At 39.2% G+C, this 16,627-nt stretch overlaps 1 protein-coding gene across 2 annotated transcripts in view; it reads right to left on the reverse strand.

The window, feature by feature from the left end:
* The window catches only part of Mlt (tubulin folding cofactor E like protein mlt), a 31,345-nt gene extending 14,991 nt beyond the window's left edge, over positions 1 to 16,354 (reverse strand). Inside the window, exon 1 of one of the 2 annotated variants that reach the window (XM_071771228.1) lies at positions 16,190 to 16,354. The gene's annotated coding sequence lies outside the window, so the exon portion shown is untranslated. The remainder of the gene's footprint in view (positions 1 to 16,189) is intronic. The other variant, XM_071771226.1, reaches the window with a different exon arrangement.
* Positions 16,355 to 16,627: the final 273 nt, after the last annotated feature.

Below are 16,627 nucleotides of genomic sequence, written 5' to 3' on the forward strand. Positions count from 1 at the left end.
GTAAAAATTATTTTTTGAAACATTGATTATTTTGAGCGTCTATTTAATATGAATCTTTCATTTTTGTGTTACAGAATCATCGGAACTTAGGCTGACTAACTCCGCCCGTTGCGCATCGGTCGGTGAGTGACTTTTTTTATAATAGGGTGATGGTGATGGATCGTAAAATCGGCATGTTATATTAATAATAGTTATATTAATAGTTAGTTAGACTAAACTTCTCGTGCGAACTTTTTTGGACAACTACGTGTAGCTATTGTTAGGAAGCTATTGTTGTAAACGCTCGGAAATATACCTTTTTGTTTATATTTAGTGCTCATGGTTTAAATTTTCCACCAATCCATGCAGCCAGTAAAATATCGGTTCGGTTCCGGTTTCGGTCCATTAAAATACTTAATAAAGATTTCGGTTTCTGTTTCAGTTTTATAGCTAACAAAAGTATCGATATTGCGCAAATTACAGTCATTTCGGTTCCGGTTTATTAAAATTTTTTTATTTGAAATTTGTATTAAATTAAATTATTTACATATTATCAGCTTTTTATTTAATGATTTACTTTTAATACGTAATTATGATAATAATTGTATCAATAATTATGTGCAAAGCATTAATGGACTTTAATTTAAAATTATAGATCTATTTTTCACATATATTTTGTATTTTGACAATTAGTAGTCCTGAGTAATGAGGAGGGGAGGGAAGTGTCTGACCACTTTTATTTACAAAAATATTTTTTAGGCTTTAGTAGAATCTATCCATTTCCGAGCCTATCCTTTTCAAGGCAATATTTATAATATATGCGCAACTTACAGTTTGTTTCCGGTTCCGTTTTGTTAAAATTTTCTTGAAATTTTTATTAAATTAAATTATTTACATATGCATACTGCGTGTGCCACTGTAAAGTTGGCACCTCATTTTCAAAAATCGTCTGGATGTATCTTCCAGAAGAAACCTTTCCCCAGCTTTTTTTTCTTTATTTTAATGAATTTTTGACTCAATGTATTCCGTACAGAACTTTGCCAGCTTTTTTTATCCGCGGTTCTATAGTACGGGTAATGCTCAATGACATACGAATAGATGCCATTCAATACTGAATAAAGGTTTCGGTTTCTGTTTCGGTTTTCTAGCTAACAAAAGTATCGGAATTGGGCAAATTACAGTCTTTTCGGTATTGATTTAAAAAAATTTTTTTATTTGAAATTTGTATTAAATTAAATTATTTACATTTAGATTTATATTTAGAATCGGTACTTTATTTGCCCCAAGGGGCCTTAAAGGGCGTTTTTAAGGAACGTACCCAAATTTTTACATATTCTCTATTCCCATAAAAGAAACACCTGGCCATTGTGCGACTTCACAAATTAACACCCACCCTCCCTTTCTCTTTATATATTTCTAGGACCTAGACCGAACGAAAATAGTCTCTGTGAAGTTGGCACCTCACTTTCAAAAATCGAAAGTTTTATCAACAGTTCTATTTGCACCCGCAATAGTTCTACAGTTCCTGATAATTTTTAGAAAGAGTTCCGTTGATTTAGTTAAAAAAAATGAATTTTGAAAATATGAGGTGCTAACTTTTCGTAGCACCTCATGTTTCGAAAAAATTAATTTTGAACATGATATTTTATAGTTCTTGAAGAGTTCTACAGTTCCTGATCAGATTTAGCAATAGTTCCGGTCATTAAGTATTTTTAAACAAATTTTTAATCTGATTGCGAGCACCTCAAATTCCAAAAAAATTGATTTTTACCATGAGATTCTATAGTTCTCGAAGAGTTCTACAGTTCCTGATAGGTGTCAGCGACAGTTCCGGCCTTTAATTATTTTTAAACAATTCTTTAATTTGACCGCCAGCACCTCATCTACGAGAAATACGGGGTGCTGACGACAATTCTGATCGTTTTCTTCAGAGTTCCCGGCAGTTCTCACATAGTTCCGAGCATTTAAATACGTTTTGACAAGAGTTTCAGCTATTTACTATTTTTAAACAATTTTTTAATTCGATTGCCAGCATCTCATCTACGAGAAATACGGGGTGCTGACAATTTCGATCGTTTTCTTCAGAGTTCCCGGCAGTTCACATAGTTCCGAGCATTTAAATACGTTTTGACAAGAGTTCCAGCTATTTACTATTTTTAAACAATTTTTTAATCTGACCGCCAGCACCTCATCTACGAGAAATACGGGGTGCTGACAATTCTGATCGTTTTCTTCAGAGTTCTCGGCAGTTCTCACATAGTTCCGAGCATTTAAATACGTTTTGACAAGAGTTTCAGCTATTTACTATTTTTAAACAATTTTTTAATTCGACCGCCAGCATCTCATCTACGAGAAATACGGGGTGCTGACAATTTCGATCGTTTTCTTCAGAGTTCCCGGCAGTTCTCACATAGTTCCGAGCATTTAAATACGTTTTGACAAGAGTTCCAGCTATTTACTATTTTTAAACAATTTTTTAATCTGACCGCCAGCACCTCATCTACGAGAAATACGGGGTGCTGACAATTCCGATCTTTTTCTTTAGAGTTCCCGGCAGTTCTCACATAGTTCCGAGCATTTAAATACGTTTTGACAAGAGTTCCAGCTATTTACTATTTTTAAACAATTTTTTAATCTGACCGCCAGCACCTCATCTACGAGAAATACGGGGTGCTGACAATTCTGATCGTTTTCTTCAGAGTTCTCGGCAGTTCTCACATAGTTCCGAGCATGTAAATACGTTTTGACAAGAGTTTCAGCTATTTACTATTTTTAAACAATTTTTTAATTCGACCGCCAGCATCTCATCTACGAGAAATACGGGGTGCTGACAATTCCGATCGTTTTCTTCAGAGTTTCCGGCAGTTCTCACATAGTTCCGAGCATTTAAATACGTTTTGACAAGAGTTTCAGCTATTTACTATTTTTAAACAATTTTTTAATTCGATTGCCAGCATCTCATCTACGAGAAATACGGGGTGCTGACAATTTCGATCGTTTTCTTCAGAGTTCCCGGCAGTTCTCACATAGTTCCGAGCATTTAAATACGTTTTGACAAGAGTTCCAGCTATTTACTATTTTTAAACAATTTTTTAATCTGACCGCCAGCACCTCATCTACGAGAAATACGGGGTGCTGACAATTCCGATCGTTTTCTTCAAAGTTCTCGGGAGTTCTCACATAGTTCCGAGCATTTAAATACGTTTTGACAAGAGTTTTAAAGAACTCTGAAGAAAATGATCGGAATTGTCAGCACCCCGTATTTCTCGTAGATGAGGTGCTGGCGGTCAGATTAAAAAATTGTTTAAAAATAGTAAATAGCTGGAACTCTTGTCAAAACGTATTTAAATGCTCGGAACTATGTGAGAACTGCTGGGAACTCTGAAGAAAACGATCGAAATTGTCAGCACCCCGTATTTCTCGTAGATGAGGTGCTGGCGGTCGAATTAAAAAATTGTTTCACACGGCTAACCTGGGGGCTAACCATATTCGTGATGTTGTCACTTAGACAGTCCATCGATCTTACATGGCACTTCTAAATTTCACAAACACGTTATACTTTCACAAGTGCAAAGTACGATTATTCCGATCGAATTATTCTGATCGTGACGAGCGCGAAATAAAATTTTACGAGACGGTTTTGTCGAAAAAATTCGACGTTGGTTCGACGGGACGCCGCATATTTTTTCGAGAGAAAACGACGTCGCGTTTTACGGCGCTGGTTTTGATTTCTTGCACAGTCTTCTCGTCTTCCCAGTATTTGGCGAACACGAAGCAGTTCAGATTTTCTGTGCTTTCATCTAAATCTGACTGATAGCTTGCGATCATTACATTTTATTTTTTCGAAATAATATAATTTGACCCAAGTTTATGACGAATGGCAAAAGTGGTTTTCAAAAACTCAAATGATAACTTAAAAAATATAAATCTACAATAATATCATTTATCTAAATTATTTTAATACACTCTTAAGCATGTGTCGCCAAAAATTGGAGGTATACGTTGAAATAAAAACCCTACGTAATTACGAAGGACATAATTACCATCAAAAATAGAAGGGAAGATGGTACCTTGAAGTCAGGAAGTACATTACGTATTTTCAATTTTTGGCGATACATGCTTACCGCATAATGTACTCTTAAGCATTTGTCGCCAAAAATTGGAGATACACGTTGAAATAAAAATCCTACGTAATTACGAGGGACATAAGTACCATCAAAAATAGAAGGGAAGATGGTACCTCGAAGTCAGGAAGTACATTACGTACCTACAATTTTTGGCGACACATGCTTAAGAGTTTACATACCTGCATTACTTGTTTCTTCCAGTTTTTTATCAAATAACGGATACATGTTTTGTCGGTGGATGACCACATTATATACACAAAATAAACGATTCTGCTGCTGCTGCTGCTGCTGCTGCTGCTGTATCACTGTCTAATTTGCGAATGTATTCCATGCATTCGCACTGTGACTCCCGGCACGCACCGCGAAATACTCCGCGAATGTCACTGTTTGTGAATATATTCATATTTATGTTAGTTGCGTAAATAATATAACAGTCGTATAAAACGGTGTAAGAATTCTTTGTTCGAGCAACGATATGAAACGTCCGCGTCGATGCCACCTAGTGGCTATGCCACTGCTATTCGCGAATGTTTTTTGTTCAACAAATGTCGCGATCATGCATGGTTGACGCCGAGTACCTCGTATACGAGGTACGTATGTAGGAGGTACATTTGTACGAGGTACATATGCACGTACGAGGTATGTATGTACGGGGTACATACGGGAAGCCCCCTAAAAACTGTACCTCCTAAAAAATTGTACCGTGAATTTATAAATGCGGTGCCTCCAATCGGTACCTCCTCCTTTATCAGTACCTCGTGTGTATTCCGTACCTTGTGCTATACTGTACCGGGAAAAGTATCTCCTAGCAGTATGTAACTTGAAATGTCATTTCCATTTAGAAATTAGTACCTCGAATTTGGAGATACTACGCAGTACATGCTTAAGAGTGTAATTCTGTGAGGTCTCTGAGATCCCATCCACATTTGTTATCGTAACTTCAGCAAAAATTTAATTTATTTATTTTTTTAATCGATTGAGAATCGATCCATGAATAGGCCCATAATGTATAAAAGTCGATAGAATTAAATCGATGCGTTCCGTTTCACGCATGATGCGCATAATGCATCATTTATCCTTGTTGTTCACCGAACGCACTCCTAAAGTCCCTTGCACAATGCCAGGCAACAGGGAATAGGAACAGGGAATAGAAATAAGAAATCATGTATAAATGCAGAATAAACAGTGACACAGGCAATAGACACAGAGTTTCCGTCACGTTGGAAATTATGTGCCTATTGCCTATTGCCAACCAATCATAGCATTCGAATTTTTTAGGTTGTAATTAACGATTTTTTGGTTATTTCCTGTTCCTATTGCCTGTTGCCTGGCATTGTGCAAGGGGCTTAAGAGTTTCAAGATATACGAGTAAAAAGAAAAGAATATAGGGGACAAAAGTGCAGAAACGCGAAAAAAAGGAAGTTGAGCTGGGGTCTTGGAGACTTCACTGTGTATACCTAGGGTTAACAAGCAGCACTGCGCTGCTGCATTCTCGATGCTGCATAACAAGGAAGAAATTGATATAATTCATATTTTTATTTAAAAAACCGTATATATGCAGCACACGGAAAGAATGGTTTTGCTGAAGTGTCTAAAAATTTAGCTGAATACAGATCTAAAAGTAATTTTGTTGGATCATCAAAATAATTATGTAGAACACCTAAACTGATTGCTAAAATGTCAAAATTTTTTACAGCATTATTATATTTTAGCGACTTACTATAATTATTTTGATGGTGCAACAAAATTATTTTTAGATCTGTATCTAGCTAAATTTTTAGATACCTACAGTCGTTTTGGTTCGACCCAACTGGCTAAATTAATATTTTTACATATAATAATAATTTGGCCAGTTGGGTCGAACCAAAACGACTGTTGTTTTGAATTATTTACTGGCGACGGAAGGTACTTGTTTTGTTTTTAGATACCTACTTCAGCAAAATCGTTCTTTCCGTGTACATATTTTTATCAAGGTCTAAATAATGTTAATATATATCACTAATGTAAAATGTATATAAAATAATTTTTTTATCTGCGAAAGTTGTTGGAATATTATCGAATCATTAGAGAATTATAAAATCTTGAGTTTAAATTTTTCACGATCTAATAAATAAAACTGTACGTATGAATTTACAATCATCCACAGTAGTATTTAAAGGGGTAAAACGTTTTGAAGACTTGACCGTTGAATTTGAGTCTAAGGATGAGAAATCAGTGAAATTTATGGAGAAGAACAGTATGTTATATCAAAAGATTTGTTGTACGTCACCAACAGTAACTATTTTAAGAATAATATATTTTACACATGAGGAAAAAGAGAAAGTTATGATAAATGGATTAATGACGCGTAATGAGTTAATATTTATTTTAAAGTAGATTAGTGTAAAGTAGATTATGGCATTTAAAATTATCATGTGAACATTATTTGTTACACTTTGTGAATCGCTTATTACCTTTTGTGAATTATGGCAGAAAGGATAAAAGGTTTATAGACATATTATAGTTATCTCACGAATCTCACGTGTTGACGCTGAACGACCCTTCTTAAGAGTTCCAAGCTCATTGAAGCATGCGATTATCTATCACTTTAGCCGGGGTGTCGAAGTTGGCCGGCCTTGTAACGTGGGAGAAGCGGACGCGATTTTCGCCACCGTTGCGACTCGAGCCCCGGCGCCGGGTATGCTTGAAACGCAATGCCAGTGCACTACGTTTAACACACATGGATATCCATTCACGAAATAACTTATTACTATTTATTTCTATTTTAATTTGACACGGCTACTAGGGGCAAATCTCGTGGAGACCGTGGACATATTCGGACGTGTTTTTTCCTGAATAATTTTTGAAGATTGCTAACGCAATCAGCGCCGAGATTAGATTGAATCTTTCGAGTCTGTATTTATTATCTTCGACTTGTTCTTGGCCGTTATGTGATCCCGAGGAGGATTAGGTGCCATAAAATTAAAGAAGAAGAAGGTTACTGGGGGCTACGGCACGAGTCTCGTGCGTCAAGAGGCGTAATTGTTTCTATACCCGATAACTGGCTCCTACTCTCGAGGGACCAGCTATGCACTCACTGGGTGTCTCCGTACTAATCGAGTCACCACTCTCGCATCGTGCGTGCACCATCCGAGAACCTGGGCATGAAGATTCATTCTTGACTTTTTCATATTTACTACGTGTTGGAGAGCAAACGGATTGACAACCGAGAGCTCCCTAGATAACCGTGCCCTTTCTTGGCCCCACGACTCACCATGGACAGTGGTACTTGGGCCCGTATCACTACAGGACCTTAGTGGCGCATTCAGATCGCCATTGACGTCGCTTAGTTACTGCAGAGCGCGCCGACTAGTCGACATCAGATCTTGTGATCGAGCGAGCCGTACTGAATCAGAACAGCCCCATTGCAACGTTCCAGCAAGACCACTGGGAGGTGGGCGCATGACCTGACTGGGAGAGGCTATATATTCGTGTCACCAGACCAATTTAAGCATGTGATTATTTTTTATTTTTGCCGGGGTATCGAAGTTGGCTGGCCTTGCAACGTGGGAGAAGCGGACGCGATTCCCGCCACCGCTGCGAGTCGAGCCCCGGCGCCGGGTATGCTTGAAACGCAATGCCAGTGCACTACGTTTGACACACATGGATATCCATTCACGAAATAACTTATTACTATTTGTTTCTATTTTAATTTGACACGGCTACTGGGGGCAAATCTCGTGGAGACCGTGGACATATTCGGACGTGTTTTGTCCTGAATAATTTTTGAAGATTACTAATGCCATCAGCGCCGAGATTAGATTGAATCTTTCGAGTCTGTATTTATTATCTTCGACTTGTTCTTGGCCGTTATGTGATCCCGAGGAGGATTAGGTGCCATAAAATCAAAGAAGAAGAAGAAGAAGGCTACTGGGGGCCACGGCACGAGTCTCGTGCATCAAGAGGCGTAATCGTTTCTATACCCGATAACTGGCTCTTACTCTCAAGGGACCAGCTATGCACTCACTGGGTGTCTCCGTACTAACCGAGTCACCACTCTCGCATCGCTTGCACGTGACCATCCGAGAACCCGGGCATGAAGATTCATTCTTGACTTTTTCATATTTACTACGTGTTGGAGAGCAAACGGATTGACAGCCGAGAGCTCCCCAGATAACCGTGCTCTTTCTTGGCCCCACAACTCACCATGGACAGCGGTACTTGGGCCTGTATTACTACAGGCCCTTAGTGGCGCATTCAGATCGCCATTGACGTCGCTTGGTTACTGCAGAGCGCGCCGACCAGTCGACATCAGATCTTGCGACCGAGCCGTACTGAATCAGAACAGCCCCATTGCAACGTTCCAGCGAGACCACTGGGAGGTGGGCGCATGACTTGACTGGGAGAGGCTATATATTCGCATTACCAGATTAATTGACTTTAACCCTAGGCCTAAAGGAACTCGTGCAGAGAATCAAAGGCCTAAGACAGCCTAACTCGGTCGATACAATACGACAGTGCTCGCACCAGCGCAGTTTTCGAGCCACTCGGATCGCCGGATCCTAACACGGATCCGCCACTTTTTTCGCGCTCCTTTTTGCCACGATTCACAAAAGGTAGTAGCCTTGCCACTGTTAACAATGTGGACGGGAGCGAGGCCGCCGTGGCCAGCGTGATTACGGGTAGTAGGTCCGACGCACGTTGCACGTAACTTTTAACTTTTTAATTCGTCATGATTATTTGTACTTAATGCATTAAATTATGCGTTTTACTCATTGATATTGTTTAACAATAATCTTATCGTTGCTTATTAAAAATGCAACGATAATTTTATCATTGCATCTTTAATACGCGTATATATCGATGCTGTGAGATTTATATCAATATTACTCGTATAAAGCCGGGTACTCACTAGGACCGTGCAACGTGCAACGCAACGGTTGCTACAATTTTTTCACAATGTGTTTGTTCCGGAATAAGACGTATTTACTAGTTGCAGCAACCGTTGCGTTGCACGTTGTACGGTTCTAGTGAGTATCCGGCATAACAAACTCCCTCCGTGATTATATCTCCGATTTAAGATGAGCTTAGTGTACTCTCAACGCAAATACGTGTGTTAGAAATTCGCGGTTGACTTATGGCCGCTGGACATTAGTATACTCTGCCTGTTGCGTTTCGCCGCAAAACCTAAGGCCGGGTACTCACTAGGACCGTGCAACGTGCAACGCAACGGTTGCTACAATTTTTTCACTATGTGTTCCGAAATAAGACGTACTCACTAGTTGCAGCAATCGTTGCGTTGCACGTTGCACGGTCTTAGTGAGTACCCGGCATAAGATGACTAATAGAATGGCTGGCAAAAAATGATGCTGTTGATACATCATTTTTTTTCCGTGTATATTTCCCTTATTACCTGTAGCATAGCGTGACCTTGCGATCTCGTAATATCAGGAATTGAGCGCTAGTCAAGCGAACAGCATTAGAACTCGTCAACATAAATCGTGTAGATACTCTTCGAAAAGAAGCTGAAACTCTCTAATCAGAACTATCGAATTTCAAAGTAGGAGTGCCAGCTTCACACACCCGTCAGATTATATCCTTTCGCGAATTTTTAGAGCTATGTCAACGACAGGAAAAATAAAATGAAATAATTGCAAGCGATCGGTTCCGATCGGTCAGATTCAGATGAAAGCACAGTAAATCTGAACTGCTTCGTGTTCGCCCCAAATACTGGTAAGACCCCTGTTGAGCTGGCCCCCCCCCCACCTTGCAGAAATTAAAAAAAAATAGCGCAAAATTACAAGCTATTTGTGAACTTTTATATCCTGCAGATTAAAATTTTTGAGCTCGTCACACTGAACAGGAATTTAATATTTTTTATGGGGGGCTGAGTCAACGTTTAAAAATAGATATTGAATTGATTTTTACGGCAGAATTAGGAGCTATTTATGAGTTTTCAAAATGATATAGTTTCGATTTTTGATCTCATCCTCTTAACCCCGAAACAACCCTTTAATTGATTCAACTCAAGAGAAAAATGTTGAGAAAAATTTAAATATATCGTATCGCGGATATAATTCGTATAGCGTATAAACTCTAAGAATAAACTCTTAAAATACGCGCATTTTGATTATTGAGCTACAACCCCTTCGCAAGAAAACCATCCCATCTTCCTGGCTTAAGAGAGAGAATGAATAAAATTATTTTACGACTAAATATTGTTTACTAAATTCTGAACACTAAAATAAAAAGAAAGAGTACTTCACTCTTGAGACTGTTAGGGATCGGGGGTAGTTTTCCATCAAACGGCTAGGGTACAAAATCTGAAACTTCATATTTTTGTGATACAAATTATCCTGAATCGAGTTTACAAGTAGCAATTGATTCTGCTGATGAGAACGAGTATTTTATTCTTGAGACTAATAGGACTGAGTTCTATTAGGAGCTATTTGAAGCAGAAGGGATGAATATATTAAGTTTATTTGTATGGTACAAATTAGTACAAATTCAGTCCTTCAAATTTCTGTATTTAATTTTCTTTTTTTTTCTTGTGGTCTTTCTAGCTTAATGCTAAGGTAGCACCGCCACGATTTTCTCCGAAATGGCACAGGATACAAAATTGTTATTAGTGGTACAAAATAGTACTAAATGGGTACTAAATATTCTGATAGGTCCGGTATGATTCTGCCAATTTGGTCCTGCTAGCTTAGAAGAGGTAACGTTGAAGAGATAGCTTAGAAGAGATAGCGTGACTCCGTAAGATTTTCTGCCGGATGAATATTCGAAACTTCCTGTGTTGCTCCTCGCGAGGTAAAGAAAGTGGATTCCGTCTTAGGCCGAAAGCGCCATTTGTTTCTAACGCCGTACACAGGTACGTCGAATGCAGTGAAATTGAAATCTGGCATCAGGCAACGTAGATAAGTGAAAACAAGAACGATAAGAGCACTGAGTCATCGGGCAGGACTAATTATCGGAGAATTAATACGCAATCACGGCGCCATATTTGTTGCTAAATACTTCACTGGCACCGATAAAACATCCGATTGTTTTTGCGTTTCGTGGTGAAACGCAACGATTTGGTTATCTCGATGCAAAGATAGCGGAGAACTTCAATTTGCGCTCATTTGATAAAATTTCATTTGTAACGTGTTTGCGATTGTAACACACATATCTGACGTATATACACGCGGTTGACCGCAATCGCCGTCGTGGCTGTCGCGCGTAACGCCCGCATAAAGGCGACCGCGCGCGTCGCTCGTACCTGCGTTTTACAATAAGAAAAAAACCGAGTGTCTTGCTCCTACGGCCTACGGGATAATAATCGTACAATAATAATTATATAATATAACAATTGCACGAAAGGTTTCGTTGTCATTGTTCCATCGTCATTGTTCCACCGTCAGCCGTCGTGAAAAAAAAGGCGACGACAGACGTTGATACTAACTGAATCACCCTGTAGAACAACGTGAGTTGCACGTCGCTTCCCGGCGGCATCTTGCATTTAGATCTAATTGTCGATACCGCTCGACGGATGTGTAATCAGCGAAGAGCCGATATTATAGCTCTTTCCTACAGTGAACCGCGGCGGCTACGATTTACGTCGCCACCGTTCGACGATGACGCGCGAGTACGAGGAACGAGCCCCACCGGGGAGGGGATCCACGCAGAAACCCGCGCGGATCTTATCTATTACCCATTACACATGCGTCGCACGGTATCGGCGATTGAAGCCGTAATCCATATCGTCCGATATCTTTGGTTTGTCGAAAAAAAAAAAAAAAAAAAAAAACCTGGGCGCGCGCATCGTGCCCGCGTTGTTCGGCCACGTTGGTGTCTAAATACGAACGCGACGAATAACGCGACATCGGCCGCGTTGCGTGTCGACTGTCGAGCGCGAGCGTAACGAGCGAGATGCCTAATGAGAATGCAGTTTAGAAAAAAAGAACAACGTGGTGCCGCATAATGCAATTTGATCATTCCTCCATGATTTCAGAGTCGCGCAAAATTTCTGTAATTATCTTTTGCGATAGCTAAATTATTTTTACGAAAGAATAAACAACTGCGTTTTTGCCTCGTATACCTTATAACGAATTTTTAAATTTGTCGCAATATAAATGACATTGCAAGACCTTCCTGACCGCGAAACGTGAATATTGTAGCTTTTTATCGTGTGTGTGAAGCTAGCGTCTCATTTTGCGGAAACTCACAAATTATTGAGAGTTCTGACTTCCTTTTCAATAGTTCTAGAGTTCCTGCTAGTTTAAACAAATAGTTCTGGCTTTTAAAGCCAAAAAACGCGTCAGTACAAACTGAGACGCTAGGTTCACGCAGCGTCTCACTTTGTCCTACACAAGTTCCACTACTGTATCTCATCAGATTTTGCGAGATCTATAATTCTATAACAGTTCTATAAAGAGTTCTGCCATATAAAAGCAAAAAAATTAATTATAAAGTACTAAAAAAAATTACAATGTAACGAGTATACCGAGTTGAGACGCCAGTTGAAATCTCGGAGTTCCGATTTATGTAAAATATTTTTCGAGTAGTTCTGAGCATATTGAAGCATTTCTTAAAGAGTTCCGAGCGTTAGAATATTTGTGTTATATTTTAAAAAATTAACATTAACCGAAAAGTAATCATGACGGAAAACGATGAAACGCTAAGCGAAATCTCGGAGTTCCGGTTTATATAAAAAGTTTTTCGAGTAGTTCTGAACATATTAGAAGCATTTTCCAAAGAGTTCCGGGCATTGGCATTGTTGTATAATTTGTAAATAAATTAATAACACTCGAAAGTCAGGAATTTATCGAAAATAGGTGAGACGCTGGCCGTATTTCGACAGTTCTGCGAGTTTTATTATAATTTTCGTACAGTTCTGAACGTGTTCTAACGTTTTCTAAAGAGTTCTGGCGATAAACATTATTTAATCATTCTATATGTTCAGAACTATACGAAAAATATTTTATATAAGCCAGAACTCAGAGATTTCCTACAGCGTCTCACCCATATACACGTAAATGCGTCTTTCTCGGGCGATAATAATTATTAAAAAAATGATTAAATAATGTTTATCGACAGAACTCTTTAGAAAACGTTAGAACACGTTCAGAACTGTACGAAAATTATAATAAAACTCGCAGAACTGTCGAAATACGGCCAGCGTCTCACCTATTTTCGATAAATTCCTGACTTTCGAGCGTTATTAATTTATTTAAAAATTTTACAACATTGCCAACGCCCGGAACTCTTTAGAAATTGCTTTTATATGTTCAGAACTATACGAAAAATATTTTATATAAGCCAGAACTCCGAGATTTCCTACAGCGTCTCACCCGTATACACGTAAATGCGTCTTTCTCGAGCGATAAAAATTATTTTAAAAATGATTAAATAATGTTTATCGCCAGAACTCTTTAGAAAACGTTAGAACACGTTCAGAACTGTACGAAAATTATAATAAAATTCGCAGAACTGTCGAAATACGGCCAGCGTCTCACCTATTTTCGATGAATTCCTGACTTTCGAGCGTTATTAATTTATTTAAAAATTTTACAACATTGCCAACGCCCGGAACTCTTTAGAAATTGCTTTTATATGTTCAGAACTATACAAAAAATATTTTATATAAACCGGAACTCCGAGATTTCGCTTAGCGTTTCATCGTTTTCCGTCATGATTACTTTTCGGTTAATATTAATTTTTTAAATTATAACACAAATATTCTAACGCTCGGAACTCTTTAAGAAATGCTTCAATATGCTCAGAACTACTCGAAAAATATTTTACATAAATCGGAACTCCGAGATTTCAACTGGCGTCTCAACTCGGTATACTCGTTACATTGTAATTTTTTTTAGTACCTTATAATTAATTTTTTTGCTTTTATATGGCAGAACTCTTTATAGAACTGTTATAGAACTATTAGATCTCGCAAAATCTGATGAGATACAGTAGTGGAACTTGTGTAGGACAAAGTGAGACGCTGCGTGAACCTAGCGTCTCAGTTTGTACTGACGCGTTTTTTGGCTTTAAAAGCCAGAACTATTTGTTTAAACTAGCAGGAACTCTAGAACTATTGAAAAGGAAGTCAGAACTCTCAATAATTTGTGAGTTTCCGCAAAATGAGACGCTAGCTTCACACACACCTTTTTGTCCTATATGACTTTATACAACCGTGCTCGTTCGCGGTCATCCTCTCGGTGATATATTAAACTATTCAAGATATATATATCTATATATATATGTAAGAGAAAAGAGAGAACACAAAAACACGTCGTGCATGGTCGATTTCTGCTTCTTATATCTACGTTTTATATCTCAATCCTCCTGTTTTGCAATGGGCTTGGCTATTGCTGGACTGTAAATCGATTGCACTATTTTCGTTTATGATTGCAACGGAGAAACCACCTTTCCATTAACTTTCATTCGTTTTAAAACCGAATACCCTTCTCTTTTTTCTTCTTCCTTTTTGTCCAGAAGATTGAGATTCCTCCGTTCGCGTGTAAAATTTTCGTAAATTATCGTAAATCTCGTGTTACGCGATTAATTCGGCGTTTTTATTATTAAACGCCGGAAATTATATTTCCAAAGCGACTTAATTATTACTAGGATCGTTTACTATGAGCAAAACTCCGCGGTACATGTTGCATAATATTTAAACGAAGTAGAAAGTAGACGCCTACGACTGCAGCTAAAATATATATAATTTATGTAATAGCTCGTAACTTTTTAATAGTCACATTAGTAGTTTATAACATTAATAGTTTATAATTTGAGAAATGTTCCAGATAGGTAACATTGGAGCTTGTGTCGGTCTTCATTCGTATTCGTGTCATTGTATTCTAGCGGCTTACGCAACTTTCAGCGAAATCGTTTACTGGCAAAGACGCGTCTCTTTGCGCTCGATCGTCAATTGCGTAATCGGATTCCAACGCGTCAGCTTAGGACCGCCTCGTTTAATCGTTTAACAAATTCTCCGATTGCACTTCCACATGAGAAAAAGAAGGAGGAGACAAAGAATGCATACTCCTACGCAACCTTGGCAACCGAAAGATTACAAGGTCGAAATGGGAAAGGAATAATTCACGCTTAATTACAGATTTCGCGCAACTCGGTTCCGATGCGACTTAAAGATTGATGGACACCGTATATTTTAATCGAGAGGGGCAATTAGCATTGAATTTATTCCGATATCGGCAATATCGAGATAAGTCACGGATAAGAATAAGGAAAAACAGAATTTCCTACATTTTCTCCCTTTCTGTTGCACAATGAGAATACTCGGCGTCGTCGTACAATGTGGTATTCCTTATTTCAAATTAAATTACAAAATCAAAAAGGTGAAAGTTATACAGAATGTAAAATCTGCAAATTTTTGGAGAGCGCATTTTAATGCGGAATACCGCGGAATATCACTGAAGTGTGATAATTTGTGATAATTTGCAAATTATTCTGACATTTACGGCACATCGTTTCGAAACGCGTAGAGTTGCGCTTTAAGACGCGTTTGAGATCTAATCAGTTTCACGTTCCATTGACAGCAGTCCTTTCATTCGCGATGATTTAATGCCCTTGTGCAACGAAGTCTATCCTCGCGGCGCATTAAACAGCTTTTTGCACACAGTTTCAGTTGGGGGAGATATTATGTAAACGAGAGAGAGAGAAAAAGAGAGACGCGGATGCATAATAAAGTCGTTTGGAATAATAGTGTAAAATTTACGAAGATACTCATTCATATTCGATTGTCATAGTAAAAGTAGCAAGATGTAGGTAGCTGCATCGTGATATCGCGTCATCGATCATTGCTATAGACATCAACGAGGTTCCTGATAACGTTTTCGACGCGTCTGACTCCTGCAATCCTCATTTTTACAAGAAACCTTTCCTTTAATACGAAAAAAGTCGAAATCAGTAATGTACTTGTGAAAAACATATTACGGTAATCATTAATAATACGTGGAATGTTGAATCCTCTCAATAAAATATCGTCAGTTTTATTTCATCGGTAAACGAGCCAGAGATCTTCGAGCAAATGGTTTTTCCCACCCGCCCGTGCGTCCGCTTGGCCCTGGCGACGCCAACGTCGCTTATTTATTTTTACTCACTGTTTGCGCGCCGCCCTTCGGACCTCGGGCCGCCGCTCCGCGTTCTCCGTGGTCGGTGCGCCGCGGTGGCCGCGGTTGCCGTCGGAGTATAGTCGCACACTCTCCGCGGACTTTATTTCCCTCGCATGCGGCCCAATGCGGCGGAGCCAGGCGAGCTGAGACGATCTACCCGCGGGTCGCGTCGTATCGCGTCGCGTCGCGTCAGCGACTTCACGGCCACGGCGTCGCGCGGGCTCGAAGCTCGAACGTGCGTCGTCGTCGTCGTCGTTGTTGTCGTCGTCGATCTTTCGAGCGGAGAACGAGTGGCGTTGCGCGCGAACGCGCCGTTCGCCATCCAGCGTTGAACTGGCTCCTTTGTTTAGTAAACAGAAACAGCTGAGCGGCCGACGGTGGAGGTGGAGGCGACGGTGATGGTGGCGGCGGTGGAAGCGGTGGCCG

The sequence above is a fragment of the Temnothorax longispinosus genome, chromosome 2, assembly GCF_030848805.1.
Source record: "Temnothorax longispinosus isolate EJ_2023e chromosome 2, Tlon_JGU_v1, whole genome shotgun sequence".
Lineage (NCBI taxonomy): Eukaryota > Metazoa > Arthropoda > Insecta > Hymenoptera > Formicidae > Temnothorax > Temnothorax longispinosus.